The sequence below is a fragment of the Schistocerca gregaria genome, chromosome 4 (genome assembly GCF_023897955.1).
Source record: "Schistocerca gregaria isolate iqSchGreg1 chromosome 4, iqSchGreg1.2, whole genome shotgun sequence".
Classification (NCBI taxonomy): domain Eukaryota; kingdom Metazoa; phylum Arthropoda; class Insecta; order Orthoptera; family Acrididae; genus Schistocerca; species Schistocerca gregaria.
This window is the reverse complement of record NC_064923.1, coordinates 92973743-92990801: the sequence shown is the minus strand read 5'-3', so window position 1 is coordinate 92990801 and position 17059 is coordinate 92973743. Positions and strand designations below refer to the sequence as shown.

Sequence of the window (17059 nt, the reverse complement as noted above, 5' to 3'; positions counted from 1 at the left end):
AAATGGGTAGAAAGACCAGTTATTACACAATTAACAGTTATCGAACAAGCACTGAAAGTAGTAGATCCATTACATGTCCAAGGTACTCTTACGGAGAGATTTAATGTGGAACGATCACATAAAGCTTATCGCTTTAAAGGCAGACGCCAGACTGCAGACTGAGTTTCATTGGAATAATTCTCAGTAAGTGTAGAGCAGCCACGAGTGAGGTAGCTTACAGAACTCTCTTTCGACCAATACTTGAGTACTGGAGCCCTTAGAAAAGACTGGGTCTACAGAAGATCTACATGTTTAGTTACAGGTTCGTTTAAAAAGCGTGAAGGAGATGCTAAGGCAGCTCAAATGGCAGACAATGAAAGAGAGCCACTGTGGATTGCTGTGTGATTTACTTTCGAAATTCTTACAAGAGTCAACCCAGGCGTACCTGGCGAAAAGACGGTCCACCATTTACCACTGAAAAAATAGGTGAGAGTGGGAGTGGAGCACCATATGATAGCTTGTAGATGTTGATACTATTGCACTAGTTCCCTATAGCCATCATTGTAACTTCACCTTCTTTGCAGAACACTTATTTCAAAGCTTCCAGATAAATTCAGTGCATATACCACGAAAGTTTGCCCACACGAAAAGAGAAACAACAAAACAGTAATAGTCAGAGTACTTGTTGCACTGTTAAAATGGGCGGATGCTTTTAAAGTTTCATTCATTTCCACAGTGTTTCATTTTCTACAGCATGTTCACTTGTAAGATGTGTTATTGCTGTACCGTACGAAAATACACTCGTCGGTACAATGGTGGCTCCTTTTACTTTGCTCTAGGAGTAGGACGAGTGGATACTGTAACACGTAGAATATTAAAGCACATTATTATGTCACTGAAAGATGAACTAACTTAACTTTGCACAATCCGTTTCCACTGGAACGTCAGGAGTATTTATAAATGTCACTGAAGAATAATATACACCGACGAGCGGAAACATTATGATTATGACCACCTGTTTAATAGCGAATTGTCCCACTTTTCTAACTCGGTACAGCAGAGATTCTGCTTGGCATGGATTCTACAAATCGTCGACAGGAGTCCCCAAGTGTCTGGCAATAGATGTCTATACACAGGTCAAGCGATTTTCGCAAATTACGGGATGGCGATTTACAGGCGCGCAGCTGACGCCCGATATACATTACTGGCCATTAAAACTGCTACACCAAGAAGAAATGCAGATGATAAACGGGTATTCATTGGACAAATATATTACACTAGAACTGATATGTGATTACATTTTCATTCAATTTGGGTGCATAGATCCTGAGAAATCAGTACCCACAACAACCACCTCTAGCCGTAATAACGGCCTTGATACGCCTAGGCATTGAGTGAAACAGAGCTTGGATGGCGTGTCCAGGTACAGCTGCCCATGCCGCTTCAACACGATACCGCAGTACATCAAGAGTAATGACTGGCGTATTGTGACGAGCCAGTTGCTCGACAACCATTGACCAGACGTTTTCAGCTGGTGGGAGATCTGGAGAATGTGCTGGCCAGAGCAGCAGTCGAACATTTTATGTATCCAGAAAGGCCCGTACAGGACCTGGAAGATGCGGTCGTGCATTATCCTGCTGAAATGTATGGTTTCACAGGGATCGAATAAAGGGTAGAGCCACGGGTCGTAACACATCTGAAATATAACGTCCAATGTTCAGAGTGCCGTAAATGGGAATAAGAGGTGGTAGAGCTGTGCAACCAATGGCAGCCCACACCATCACACTGGGTGATACGCCAGTATGGCTATGACGAATACACGCTTCTAATGTGCGTTCACCGCAATGTCGCCAAACACGGATGCGACCATCGTGATGCTGTAAACAGAACCTGGATTCATCCGAAAAAATGTCGTTTTGCCATTCGTACACCCGGGTTCGTCGTTTAGTACACCATCGCAGGCGCTCCTGTCTGTGAGGCAGCGTCAAGGGTAACCGCAGCCATGGTCTCCGAGCTGATAGTCCATGCTGCTGCAAACGTCGTCGAACTATTCGTGCAAATTGTTGTTGTCTTGCAAAAGTCCCCATCACTTGACTCAGGGATCGAGATCCGTTACAGCCATGCGGATAAGATTCCTGTCATCTCGACTGCTAGTGATACGAGGCCGTTGGGATTCAGCACGGCATTCCGTATTACCCTCCTGAACCCACCGATTCCATATTCTTCTAACAGTCATTGGATCTCGACCAACGCAAGAAGCAATGTCGCGATACGATAAAGCGCAATTGCGATAGGCTACAATCCGACCTTTATCAAAGGCGGAAACGTGATGGTACGAATTTCTCCTCCTTACACGAGGCATCACAACAACGTTTCACCAGGCAATGCCGGTCAACTGCTGTTCGTGTATGAGAAATCGGTTGAAAACTTTCCTCGTGTCAGCACGTTGCAGGTGTCGCCACCGGCGCCAACCTTGTATCAATGCTCTGAAAAGCTAATCGCCGGCCAGAGTGGCCGAATGTTTCTAGGCGCTACAGTCTGGAGCTGCACGACCGCTACGGTCGCAGGTTCAAATCCTGCCTCGGGCATGGTTGTGTGTGATGTCCTTAGGTTAGTTAGGTTTAAGTTTTTCTAAGTTCTAGGTGACTGATGACCTCAGAAGTTGAGTCCCATAGTACTCAGAGCCATTTGAGAAGCTAATAATTTGCATAGCGTCTTCTTCATGTCGGTTAAAGTTCGCGCCTGCAGCACGCCATCTTCGTGGTGTAGCAGTTTTAATGGGCAGTAGTGTATGTTCCAGTGGGTACATATCAGGCACATTTGCTGGCCAAGACATGAGGTATATGTTCACCATAATGTTCCTCAAAACACTGTAGCACGATTTTGACGTTGCACTACGGACAGTTGTCCTACTGGAAGATGTCATCGCCGTAGGGGGAGACTTCACGCATGAAGCGATGCACGTGGTCCGACTGACGCAGTTCACTGGTGTCCAGACGCCTTCGATTACCACCACAGGTCCCGTGCAAGCCCAACTCAATGTTCCCCATAGCGAAAATTCTGTCCTCATCGGTCTGCATCTGTGGCGCGGTGCATGTTTCGTGCAGCTTTTCACGTGTACGAGGGCGTGTGAGGACCCAACCACCGACCTGGTGTAGCAAGGAATGCCATTCATTCGACAGGCGACACGTTTCCTCTGATCCACGGCGATGATGTGCCCACTGAAATCATAACTGACGACGTCTTTGGCTCAACACAGGAACACACAGGGGTTGCGTGCTGTAGAGCTCCATGTTCAACAGTGGCCTTCAGATGAAGTGCTCCGAAACACCTGTGCGTGCATCAGCATTGCACTCTGTCATCAGATCTGCCACAGATCGGTGGCTGGCCTGGATTACACAGTGCGGGATCGTCCGACCTCTACATTTTGTGATGAGACGTGGTTGTCCAGTACCACACGGCCTACTCGCTATTTTACCATCCTTTGCTCGGATGCTCAAGACAGTAGTTCGCCAACAGACGAAGTGCTTCGCCGGTTCAGAGATTCTCGTTTCCAGCCACAGCGCCACAACACTGTGCCCTTTGTCAAAACGGCTACCATCAGTGTATTTCCGCACTTGCGGGCGGTATCTTCGCTATAATGACAGTCCAAGTGTCTCTGTTCCGCTTACATCCTTTCCTTACTCCGTTACGTGCACCGCAGCACCACCAGGAGGCATTCAAACTCGCGGTGGGCAGTACGGCTGTAGATAAAAATATCGGGAATCTAAATATTTCTAAAAAAAAAATATCATTTTTAGCTCTAAGTATCGGAGAATCGATATAACAACGGAAAAATACCGACGTCCTAGCCTATAAAAATATCGGCTGCACAATGTAAATATACTCAAGTTTTACACTACTGGCCATTAAAATTACTACAACACGAAAACGACGTGCTACAGATGCGAAATTTAACCGACAGGAAGGAGATGCTGTGATATGCAAATGATTAGCTTTTCAGAGCATTTACACAAGGTTGGCGCCGGTGGCGACACCTACAACCTGCTGACATGAGGGAAGTTTCCAACCGATTTCTCGTACACAAACAACGCTTGACCGGCGTTTCCTGGTGAAACGTTGCTGTGATGCCTCGTGTAAGGAGGTGAAATGCGTACCATCACGTTTCCGACTTTAATAAAGGTCGTATTGTAGCCTATCGGGATTGTGGTTTATCTTATCACGACATTGCTGCTCGCGTAGGTCGAGATTCAATGACATTTAGCAGAATATGGAATCTGTGGGTTCAGGAGGGTAATACGGAACGCCGTGCTGAATCCCAACGGCCTCGTATGACTAGCAGTCGAGACGACAGGAATCTTATCCACATGTTCCCGGGTTCGATTCCCGGCAGAGTCAGGGATTTTCTCTGCCTCGTGATGGCTGGGTGTTGTGTGATGTCCCTAGGTTAGTTAGGTTTAAGTTGTTCTAAGTTCTAGGGGACTTATGACCTAAGATGTTGAGTCCCATTGTGCTCAGAGCCATTTCAACCATTATCCGCATGGCTGTAACGGATCTCAATTCCTGAGTCAACAGATGGGGACGTTTGCAAGACAACAACCATCTGCACGAACAGTTCGGCGGCGTTTGCAGCAGCATGGACTATCAGCTCGGAGACCATGGCTGCGGTTACCCTTGACGCTGCATCACAGACAGGAGCGCCTGCGATGGTGTACTAAACGACGAACCTGGGTGCACGGATGGCTAAACGACATTTTTTCGGATGAATCCAGGTTCTGTATACAGCATCATGGTGGTCGCATCCGTGTTTGGCGACATCGCACATTGGAAGTGTGTATTCGTCATCGCCGTACTGGCGCATCAACCGGCGTGATGGTATGGGCTGCCATTGGTTGCACGTCGCGGTCACCTCTTTTTCGCATTGACGGCACTTTGAACAGTGGACGTTACATTTCAGATGTGTTAAGTCCCGTGGCTCTACCCTTCATTCGATTCCTGTGAAATCCTACATTTCAGCAGGATAATGCATGACCGCATGTTTCAGGTCCTGTAGGGGCCTTTCTGGATACAGACAATGCTCGACTGTTGCCCTGGCCAGCATATTCTCCAGATCTCTCACCATTTGAAAACGTCTGGTCAATGGTTGCCGAGCAACTGGCTCGTCACAATACGCCAGTCACTACTCTTGCTGTACTGTGGTATCGTGTTTAAGCTGCATGGGCAGCTGTACCTGTACATGCCATCTAAGCTCTGTTTGACTCAATGCCTAGGCGTATCAAGGCCGCTATTACGGCTAGAGGTGGTTGCTCTGGGTACTGATTTCTCAGGATCTATGCACCCAAATTGAATGAAAATGTAATCACATGTCAGTTCTAGTGTAATATGTTTGTCCAATGAATACCCGTTTATCATCCTCATTTCTTCTTGGTGTAGCAATTTTAATGGCCAGTTTTGTAGTTTTGTATATTTAAGTATTGATTTATTATGAGATATTCTGTACATTATAAGCTTGCAGTCGGCCTATTCCCCTTACAGCAGGAATTGAAGGGAGAACGAAGCACTTTCGTGCTTGGCGATAACCACTTTGCTAACAATGGTAACTCTTGTCATTTAAATTTCTGTTCGTCATTTCCAACAACTGTATGCGAAGAATGCCGATGTAAAAAGAAACACAGTGCTAATTGTTCCCCGGAAATCCTGTTATTCCATCACACCGCCAACCCCTCCCCCTCCCCTCCTCTCCCCCCTCCCTTCCCCCTTCAATCTGCCCATTCTTTTTATGGCACATATACTTCCTTCGCACAGTCAAAGAGAGAGATTGGACATGATGAAAGCTCATAAAGCGGTAAGACTCTTTGACACAGTGAATGTAAAATTATGTTCCACTACAGCTTCAAAAGAACAACTTCAAATATTTACCATCGATATTTTATGAACAGTCCTACTGGGCACTTGTCATAATGTCTTAGCTCGTCAGTGTATCAGTTGACACTGACACAATACAAGTCTCTTCGCACGGAGTATAAATGACAATAATTTTTATGTAGAGTTCCGTATAATTCAGTATTCGCACTGCTCGTGCCTTCGTCGATGATTGCGAACTAGGCTGGGCGGTGCCGGAAGTAAGGAAGCGGCAGCATAACGATACTCCTCTGGGCGAGTTGACACCGTTGCCGCCCATTCATCACGGCAGATGCCGCCAATATGTTATCTTGTGGTTGAGCTACACGGTTCCAAGTTGCATTGCGAAGTACCAACCTTGCTTGCGCACCTAGCTCTTCGAACGACACCAGAGTTCTGTCTGTTATTTAGCTGCTAAGTAACTTCCAACGAAATACCTAGATGGCGAGGAGTAGTAAATAATGTATAAGCGGCACATCCGAGAAGGTTTATCCATTGTTGTTGTTGTGGTGGTCATCAATCCAGAGACTGGTTTGATGCAGCTCTCCATACTACTCTATTTTGTGCAAGCTTCTTCATCTCCCAGTACCAATTGCAGCCTACACCCTCCTGAATCTGTTTAGAGTATTCATCTCTTGGTCTCTGTCTATAATTTTTACCCTCCGCGATGCCCTCCAATACTAAATTGGTGAGCCCTTGATGCCTACCAACCGATCCCTTCTTCTAGTCGTGCCACAAATTTCTCTTCTCCTAAATTCTATTCAAAACCTCCTCATTAGTTATGCGATCTATCCATATAATCTTCAGCATCCTTCTGTATCACCATATTTCGAAAGCTTCTATTCTCTGTTTGTCTAAACTATCTATGGTCCACGTTCCACTTCCATACATGGCTACAGTCCATACAAATACTTTCAGAAAACAATTCCTGACACTTGAATCTTTACTCGATGTTAACAAATTTCTCTTCTTCAGAAACGCTTTCCTTGCCATTGCCAGTCTACATTTTATATCCTCTCTACTTCGACCATCATCAGTTATTTTGCTCCCCAAGTAGCAAAACTCACTTACTACTTTAAGCGTCTATTTCCTAATCTAATTCCCTGAGCATCATCCGATTTAATTTGACTACATTCCATTACCCTCGTTTTGCTTTTGTTGAAGTTCATCTTATATCCTCCTTTCAAAACAATGTCCATTCCGTTCAGCTGCTCTTCCAGGTCGTTTGCTGTCTCTGACAGAATTACAATGTCATCGGCGAACCTCCAATTTTTTATTTCTTCTACATGGATTTTAATTCCTATTCCGAATTTTTCTTTTGTTTCCTTTACTGATTGCTCAATATACAGATTGAATAACATAGGGGATAGGCTACAACCCTGTCTCACTCCCTTCCCAACCGCTGCTTCCCTTTGATGCCCCTCGACTCTTATAACTGCTATCTGGTTTCTGTACAAATTGTAAATAGACTTTCGCTCCCTGTATTTTCCCGCTGCCGTCTTCAGAAGTTGGAAGAGAGTAACCAGTCAAGATTGTCAAAAGCTTTCTCTTAAGTCTTCAAATGCTAGAAACGTATGTTTGCCTTTCTTTTATCCATTGTGTACGTATAAAACTCATTCACCCCACAAAAATAAGTTATTACTGATTCGTGCTCTAGTAACCTACGAAGAAGAGATACTAATTGATGCCTTGAAGTACTTTGTGGGTCTTCAAATGGAAAATTCTGCCTGTCGTATTTTGGTTTCCGAAATTTATACAGGGAGAATTTTCCGCCGCGTACAAACTCGTGGGATTGATCAATGAGAGGACACGGAACAAAGAATGGCTAATTAACTTACGTCCAGAAACGCATGGTTTCCAAGCTAAAGACAATTTATTCAGTCATACAGTATTACAGAGATTGCTGCCTAATACGCGCTGCGCTATGCGGCCACACTTACAGTATGTGTTAAAAATGGTTTCCTTGTGCCTCAACGCATACGTGTACGCACCTTAGCACGCTGTGTGTCAGACGTTCGTGTCTCCTGTGCTGCATCCGAACAGTGTCAGAGGCAGCACGAATACGCTGCTCCACTGTCCCCACATCTAGAATGGGCTCTGCAAACACGATATTTTTGAAACGGCCTCGTATCCAGAAATCGCACGCGTTGAGATCCGGTGAACGAGCAAGCACTGCAACTGGACCCCCTTGTCTGATTCGCCGACCACGGAAGACACGATTGAGATGCGTCCGGCCGCTAACGCCGAAGTGGGCTGGAGCACCACCATGTATCAGCCACATAATTCTTCAAATCAGCAGTGCCACTTTTTCCAGCAAGGGAGGCAAAGTCATCCGCAAGAAATAGCGATAGTTTCGGCCTGTTAGGCGACGTGGGTGGAAGACTGTACCCCAAAATACGGTCGCCAATTTTGCCGGCCCACACATTCCGGCTGCACCGACTCTGATGTTTCGCTGTCACCATACAATGAGGGTTCTGCATACTATACCACAGATAACTGTTATGAAAGCTGAAGATACCACTCCGCGTAAAGGTGGCCTCATGTGTGAATAGGATGACTGAGACAAATCCCGGAATCGTCGTTGCCTGGTGGAAAAAAGCAGTGATGACACTGCTTCCGATGTGGAAAGTCTGTCACCTGCACGCGCTGTAAGTGATAAGAGTTATAACAATTGTCATGGAGAACGTTCCACACGGTCGTCTGGTTTACCCTGTACTGGCGGGCCAATTTCCCGGTACTGACACGGCGGTCGCCTTCCACAGTTAATTACATTTCCCTTCAAGTCTGGTGTCCGTACATTTCGAGTACGTCCTTCACGATTTTCTGCCTGCTGAAAAGACCCTGTCTCAGACAAAAGGCGAAACGCTGTTGCAAACATCAAATGCTCTCGTTGTTGTCGACGGGAATAGGTCTGACAACCTTGCTGCCCGTTGCCATTTGCCTTTCCGTAAGTAAACACCATGTCTGCAAGCTCTCGATTACAATATGGAACCATTGTGTACAACGGCGTATCACATCCGCTACCAGGTGAGTCAGCAAGAGAAGCTAATCGGACGGAACATCACCGATTCCTATGGCAGGAGGGGGGCTAGGGCAGGACGTATGAGGAACAGCACCGCCCTCTAGGAGGAAGCCATGCATACTGTAACTGTGGCTCCATGGTATAGTATGTGTCAGACCGCAGTAACACAGTATGATTGAATAGATGGCCTCTAGCATGGAAACCATACATTTCCGGATATATGTTCATTTGACCTTTTTTGTCCCGTATCCTCTCATCGATCAATGCCTGGAGTTCGCGCACGGTGGAAAAAATCACTCTGTATACCGAAAACAAATGCGCCGTTTCACTTTATTTTCTGGAACACCCATAAAATATTTTCAGGTCTATGAGTTCTTCTTCCCTGCCATCAATGCGGACTGCAGATTTTTACACTGACGCCAAATGAACGATAGAGATAAAAGGGGATGGCTGAATTTCCTTCGTGTGTTCGACGTTGCAGGCCTAAGAGCGTGTTCGTACACTGTACGGTGTGAAAAGAAAGCCATGTGCCCGTTGACGCATCGGCCTGTTCGCGCAATCCTTAGGAGCCAGATCTCGTTGTATTTGTCAGACTCTCGGACTGTCACGGATTCGGGGCGTCGGAAGTGTGTTTAGATACCCGAGAATCTCACCAGGCATACATTACGAGAAATACATCGAAGATCTCAAGTGTCTCGAGACAGGGTGTATCACTTCCAGTCCCTTTTACAAAGGTGTTACCTCTGCCGATCATAAACGCCTGACTTCACACAAAGAGCGTTTTGAGTGTTCTTAACACCGCTACTACTACTGCAAACAGAAACATGAGCAGTCACGTCCGTTAATGTGTGATCGACTGCATTAGACAGAGAGAGAGAGAGAGAGAGAGAGAGAGAGAGAGAGAAAGGGAGAGAGAGAGACGTCCCAATGCTTTAAGTGCTGACTCGAGGAAAGGTTGGCCCAGCAGCAGGGGGCAGTGGCTGCTGCCGGAATCCGCGCTCGGCCACACATCTGGTCCTGCGTCTGTAAACGCGCGCGTTTCCAGTAAACTCGTCCGGGCGCATTAAAAATAGCGCCACTATCTGGTGAGGTTCTCTCGCTCTATAGGTAGTTGGCTGTTTCGCACGTGGGCAGTTTTCCTGGTTTCGCAGGCTCACGAACCAACTACGTGCAGGTCAGTTTCGCTCTACGACATTCCGTACGGGTATAGATCACTACTGTAGCTCCAGCAGAATCTCAGTATTCACCTGTTCCGCATATTGTTTCCTAACAAGGGAAACTCCCCATTCCACCCCATTTCCCCCTAAGATTTAGTGACAAGAGGGCTCAATGGGCAGCTCCTCGAAAGCTGAACATAGATCAAGCATTGAAACAGGAAGAAGGTGTATTGAACTGTGAAGAAAATGGAAAACAAATATAGTGAACGGTTCAAGAACAAGAAGTACAATAAACAATAGGGTGAAAGGGTGACGGCGTCGTGATTAAGTGCTGACGAGGCAACAAGTCAATCGAATCCTCCACCTGCAAACACGCCTGGTTTGTCGTACACGGCAGTACGTGTGTAATACGAAAGGACTAATTTCTACGAATGGTGAGTGAGTGATATACACCTCCTTGCCTGGTTTAGGTGTTCGTATGAATGAATGTAATCAAAAATGGTTCAAATGGCTCTGAGTACTATGGGACTTAACATCTGAGGTCATCAGTCACATAGAACTTAGAACTACTTAAACCTAACTAACCTAAGGGCATCACACTCATCCATGCCCGAGGCAGGATTCGAACCTGCGACCGTAGCTGTCGCGCGGTACCAGACTGAAGCGCCTAGAACCGCTAGGCCACACGGGCCGGCTAGAATGTAATCACTCCCAAGGGAAAGATGAAAACATAATAGTTTGTCACATAAGCTGGCAACAAATGAACGCAACAGTTTCACAATCACACAGTTGCCATTTGCTCTGTCAAAACGTTTTTGAAGTTTCGTTCCATTATGGAAGTCTTGCCTCCTGAACTCCTCCGTCGTAACATCATTCACCCCCGTTTATTTTTTGTTTTTATTTCTGTGAGCTGTCTATGTGGTATCTCGTCTGTTCTCAATACTCATCACTTTTACGTGCGGCGGTAACGTATTCTTATCACATAACTCATATTCTATAACCAATGTGTAGTATGGCAACTGCCAGGACTGTAGAAAGAGAACAAACATTTCAATGACCAGATGGACAAAAAGTAATAAACAAGATAAAAATAAATGGCACGAGAGAGTTTTGAACAAAATGGTTCAAATGGCTCTGAGCACTATGGGACTCAACTGCTGTTGTCATTAGTCCCCTAGAACTTAGAACTACTTAAACCTAACTAACCTAAGGACATCACACACATCCATGCCCGAGGCAGGATTCGAACCTGCGACCGTAGCAGTCGCACGGCTCCGGACTGCGCGCCTAGAACCGCGAGACCACCGCGGCCGGCAGAGTTTTGAACACTTCTCGTCTCACAGCCCAACACCGTAACCACTTAGCCACGACACCGAGGATGTTCAATTTCTCTCGACATTGCACTTGCTAAACTTGGATTGTTAACTGTTTTCATTGTGCCTTCTTTTCACAGTTCAGCACTCCTTCTTCCTGGCTTCCGTGCTTGATCCGTTTTTGACGGGCTACAAACTGAGCCATCTTACCACTAAATCTGAGGGGATGAGGTCGAGAGCTTCCCCTTTAAGCACTGAGCATTGCTGCAACGATAGTTTGCAGTACAAAATACACCAGCTACGCCTGTGTGGCCTTCTTGTAGTTGCTGGGCACGCCAGGATTGGTATCACAGGAAGGAGGTGAAGTGCTAGTCTTTCCCTAATCCTCGAAAAAGAGTTGTTGCTGGAGCGTACATGGCCAGCCGAGAAGCTTACCACAGATTTTTCCGCACACTTGTTGTGAGACCTTCTATTGTCGACAGTGGCATGGCGTAGTTAGCCGGATCCTTCGAGCGTCGCTGGTTGCCTGGAAGGTTCGGATGATGATGATGTTTGGCTTGTGGGGCGCTCAACTGCGCAGTCATCAGCGCCCAATTTTTACGCAATCCAAATAAGCCACGGTCACGAATGGTGATGATGATGGTGAAATGATAAGGACAACACAAACACCCGGTTCCCAGGCAGAGAGACCGATCGAGTTGGCGCAGTGGTTAGCACACTGGACTCGCATTCGGGAGGACGAAGGTTCAATCCCGTCTCCCGCCATCCTGATTTAGATTTTCCGTGATTTCCCTAAATCGTTTCAGGCAAATGCCGGGATGGTTCCTTTGAAAGGGCACGGCCGATTTCCTTCCCAATCCTTCCCTAACCCGAGCTTGCGCTCCGTCTCTAATGACCTCGTTGTCGACGGGGCGTTAAACACTAACCACCACCACCCAGGCAAAGAAAACAACCCCGTCCCAGCCGGGAATCGAACCCGGGACCTCCTGATCCAGAGGCAGCAACGCTAGTCACTAGACTACGAGCTGTGGAAGATAAACAGCTTGCATTTGATGATATAACATGTGTTCGTTAGTTTTCTTTCGTACCAGTAAAACCCCGAAAGAATGTAACTGTCACGGATAAACGAACTCCAAACGTGTGATTACTTGACAAATGAGTTAACGCATTAAATATTTGACTTCAAACACGTTGAAAGTCAACGCTGGTGGGAACTGTTTAATTGATTGATTGTTTTGGCATAATTTTAGTGTTCTAACAATATTTATTTTTCAAAAAAAACAGACATAAATTATGCTAAACAAGTTATTTATGGAATAGCGTAAACAAGTAACAGGTGAAACTTCCTGGCAGATTAAAACTGTGTGCCCGACCGAGACTCGAACTCGGGACCTTTGCCTTTCGCGGGCAAGTGCTCTACCATCTGAGCTACCGAAGCACGACTCACGCCCGGTACTCACACCTTTACTTCTACCAGTATCTCGTCTCCTCAAGTAACATGTAGTTTAAGACTACAATGAGCAAGGATCTTGGGTGGCAGAAGTGAGTCAAGTACCCTGGCCGTAAAAAAGTGGATAACGCAATCTGAATTGGTCTGACGCTAAGCAGAATTTGATTGATCAAATCTAATGTACTTTCTCTACATAGGTGCAGCTGATAGCAAGTCGCGATTGACATCTGTACGCCCTGACAATGCCGGAGCGGCAGTACGTTACCCTGTTTGCTTCGTGCGGTGATGTAACTTGCAGCTGGCGGATGTGTGCGGAGGAGGTGAGGCGTAAGGCGGCAACTGTGAATCGATCGCGGCCATGGAAGAAATGCAAAAATCTCACGGTCTGGCGATCAGGCAGACGGATCACAATTTAGTCTTTGCCAGAGCTCTGAAATCACGGTGGATTTCAGTGTGTGACACCCGTTTTCTGGTCGTCTTGGAAAGCTACAGGTGCAGTCTGCATTGATAATAGTCTTGCCTCATATGTATAACAGACCACCACATCTCCTACGGTAAGTCCGGATCCTGTTGAGAGTACTCCATGTCCTCTGGGGCAGATCTAGTTCGCATGGTTGGTTACTGACTTGGAGAAAGCTACGAAGCTGTGATGGAGTATTATTATACTACTATTTCGTCGAAGCTTGTGGAGACTGAAGTTACAGTCCACCAGATCGCTAGCTGTTTTGTGTGGGGGATGTCTACAATGGAGTTTGTTGATTCAGACAGAAAGTATGTCCTCATGAACTGGCAGCTGCTGCTTATGAAAATATTGTCCTATCATCATTAAATCTTTTGTTAATATGTCTTCGGTGATCTTGACTTATTTATACTGTGGTGCTATCACCCAATCATCAGCATAACCGAACTTCGTGGACGGAGTGTCTCGCATATCGCCAACATACAAGCTAAATAGCATTGCGGGGCCAAGACTGAAACTTCAGGTAGGCTGTTCTTAAATGTCTTCTGGTGACTAATGGCATTGCCTATAATGATCTGGTCTGTCAATAACATATTGTTAAGAAGTTGTGGTATTCTTCAAATGGTTCAAATGGCTCTGAGCACTACGGGACTTAACTGCTGAGGTCATCAGTCACCTAGATCTTAGAACTACTTAAGCCTAACTAACCTAAGGACAACACACACATCGATTCCCGAAGCAGGATTCGAACCTGCGACCGCAGCGGTCGCGCGGCTCCAGACTGTAGCGCCTAGAACCGCTTGGCCACTCGGTCCGGCTGGTAGTGTTCTGCAGGGTATTATGAGGAGCAGCTTATAGATAACACCCTGCCCCTGTATGGTATCATAATCTGCAGACAGATCAATAAATGTGACAGAGGTTTTTACTTGCTTCTGAAACCTAGCCTGTATGTCAGTTGTCAGAGAAAGTACTTGATCCACACAACTACGGTTTCGTCGGAAACCGGCCTCCTCAACAGGAATCTTATCGAGTATCTCAGTATGTATTCTGTTACACAGGAGCCTCTGAAGTAATTTGTACTTCATACTCAAAATGGCAATGAGACGGCGACTTTGAGGTTTTCTGTTGGGGTACCCTGGTCCCCAAATACCGATGATTTTGGTCTGTTTCATAATTCATGGAATGGATCATGTTTGCGGAATATTGGAAAAAATATTTTAGCTAGTTGACCACAGTGCAGAAGGAATTCTGGTTGTACGCCATACAGAAAAACTGGAATGGTCTAATGCCTTATAAAAAAAAATGGGAAAGAATTTGGGCTATGATGCGAACATCCTGCTATCATGGTTCTCAGATCTCGTTTCACTTGTATGGCGTGAGTTAAGGATGTAGCTAGTTTGGATGTTTGGACAATATGAGCAGCAACTGTATTCAGCTTTATGCGGTTTTCATTGCTTCATACTCGATTTCCATCTGCTGAGTTTCGTACCAGAGATAAGGCTTATGTACTTCATTGTTTGAAGTCAGAGTATCAGAAGGGTCCAACCACTGCTGGCGGCGCGTCTCGTCAAGGCTATGTAGCAGTTCATCTGTTATTTCTTGGTCTCCAGTTGAGAGGGAGTCCCCGTATAGTTTCTCGCTGACTCTGACCATGCAGAAATGAACTCCTTCCTGTTTCCTCTCGGAATAAACTCCATTGCTGCTGTTATACTGCAGCTACAAATCGTTTGTAATTCTTGCTTACAGGAGGAATCTATCCCAAGACATTATCAAGGTTTTTAGAGGATTTGGACCAGTTTGCTTCCTGAAAGTTCCAGCGTGAGCTGGGGAATGAAATTTACGGGTGCGATCTGCAAGCCTGCTTTCGTATTACTGGGTGGTGCTGACTGTGTGGGAAGTCAGACAGAAACGTAAGTGTGGTTGCTAATGGTTGGCGGTTATTATGTGGATATTTTGTTCTTCTGCCCATGAGATCAAACCTTCTCCGTTGGAGTCGTTGGCACTATACTTCCATTACTCGTGGCGGCTGTTGAAGTTACCCGTATGACTAGTTGGGTGGTGTGTGGGTAAAGAACTTCAAATGGCCACTGAACTGCTGGATGTTTGTAGATCTCCAGTTTTTATAACGACTTCGTCTCTATAGTAGTGCTTATACATGTGCCAATCCTATAGGTTAGATGATGAGTTTACCCCTTGACTTGAGTTGATCTTCATCAATTGCACGCATTTTTGGATAGCTTTAACCCTTTACATGCACGATCATGGCCACTTAATCCCATAAAAGGGGTAACACTAACTCGCATTTAATAAAAATTATTTCACCTATAGACCGACGAATTCTTCTATACTAGTTACCAGACTGGTATTCTCATCACGTGGGATTAACAGAATGCGTTACGATGATCCAGTGCCGAGTTGTGCTATTCGTTAATGGTTTGTCCAATGAGCTAGAATGCTCCACAAACTCCAATGGGACGAGCTAGTTGAAATACATTGGTTAAAATAGAAGGGTTCAATCACTTCGAGAAGAAACAAGAAATTCGCCCTTCTCGTACATCCCAAGCGTAAAGAACCCGAAGGCAGGTAGAGAGGGTGGAGTGACCCATGCTACCAAGCCACACACCCTCCGCAATACACTACGAAAAACATTTGTAACTGTGTAGATTATGCAATTCTAGTCACCAAATAATGATGAGGCAGGGTTAAGCAACTTCTGATGAAAAAATAAAAAGCTAAGCACGTGTCTGATTTGACGAAACAGATCACCAGAAGCGCGATAGGGGTTTGGAAACACATATACCGGCTATGAGAGATCAGCTTCCCAAACACATTATTTTGCTCTATGATTTTTTGTACCTGAAATTCATTATTCCGAAAGCAAACTTGGTTTATTGAATTCGGTGAAGAAGCTCACGTGTTACAATTTTAAATTTGTGTCTTACTGTCAGTCATTAAGTTTTGTGACAATAATTTGATTTTCCTTTTCGTATTTGTTGCAGGGCCAACTCAGGTACAGTACTGCTACGTAACCAGTCACAGTCCTCAACGTACGATCGAACATCGTCTACTCTGCTATATGGTTCTCCACTGTCGTGAAATGTAATCCCAGGTGGACATACGCTTCAGAGGTACGTTTCAGAAATAACTTAGGTGTTATGTTTCAGAACTGGGTTTGCATTTACCTTGTAATCTTACTCTATTTCCTGCTTCTCCTACTTCTGCATACTTTGTTCTCTGTGGGCTTTCGTATTAGGTTGGACGTATCTCGGCTGTCCAAACATTTTCAACGTGTTGTACATTTTCAAAGGAAGACCTTGCAACAAGAATTAAAAAGTGAAGTGAAATTCCTGGGCTAGCAGGCCAGAGTGGATTAGGTTATGGAAAGGAGCCAAAAATAAGTTCCTCTCATTTGCACTCAACATACAAACTTTATTTATCAACAAACAATATTATAACAAGAATGCAAAACACTCAAAACTTTAATCGACCACCTTGATTACCTTCAGATCGGCTGAAGGCCACACTTAAAATGGAAGACACAAGACCTAAGCAAAAACTGAAATACAAGATTCTTGAGGAGGTTTCATCCAAGAATATTTTCTACATATTCAATCAAATGGGCTGACGGCCTTAGCAATTTAATTTTAATGGAACTTGGCTGGAGGTCTCATATTAAGCGATTAGAAGAGTTTCAATCAAAAGCTATAAGGCCTTATCTTAAAACATTGAATGCAAAATTCGGCTGAAGGGCCATGCAAAAGCACCACAATCTTATGC

At 45.4% G+C, this 17059-nt stretch overlaps 1 protein-coding gene across 8 annotated transcripts in view; it reads left to right on the top strand.

Annotated features, from left to right (window-relative positions):
• The window catches only part of LOC126365747 (adipokinetic hormone/corazonin-related peptide receptor variant I-like), a 1043803-nt gene that overhangs the window by 476201 nt on the left and 550543 nt on the right, over positions 1-17059 (top strand). For 5 of the 8 annotated variants that reach the window (XM_050008214.1, XM_050008209.1, XM_050008210.1 and 2 more), the window contains exon 3: positions 16282-16292. The exons of the other annotated variants lie outside the window; for them this stretch is intronic. The gene's annotated coding sequence lies outside the window, so the exon portion shown is untranslated. The remainder of the gene's footprint in view (positions 1-16281; positions 16293-17059) is intronic. 8 annotated transcript variants of the gene reach the window in all.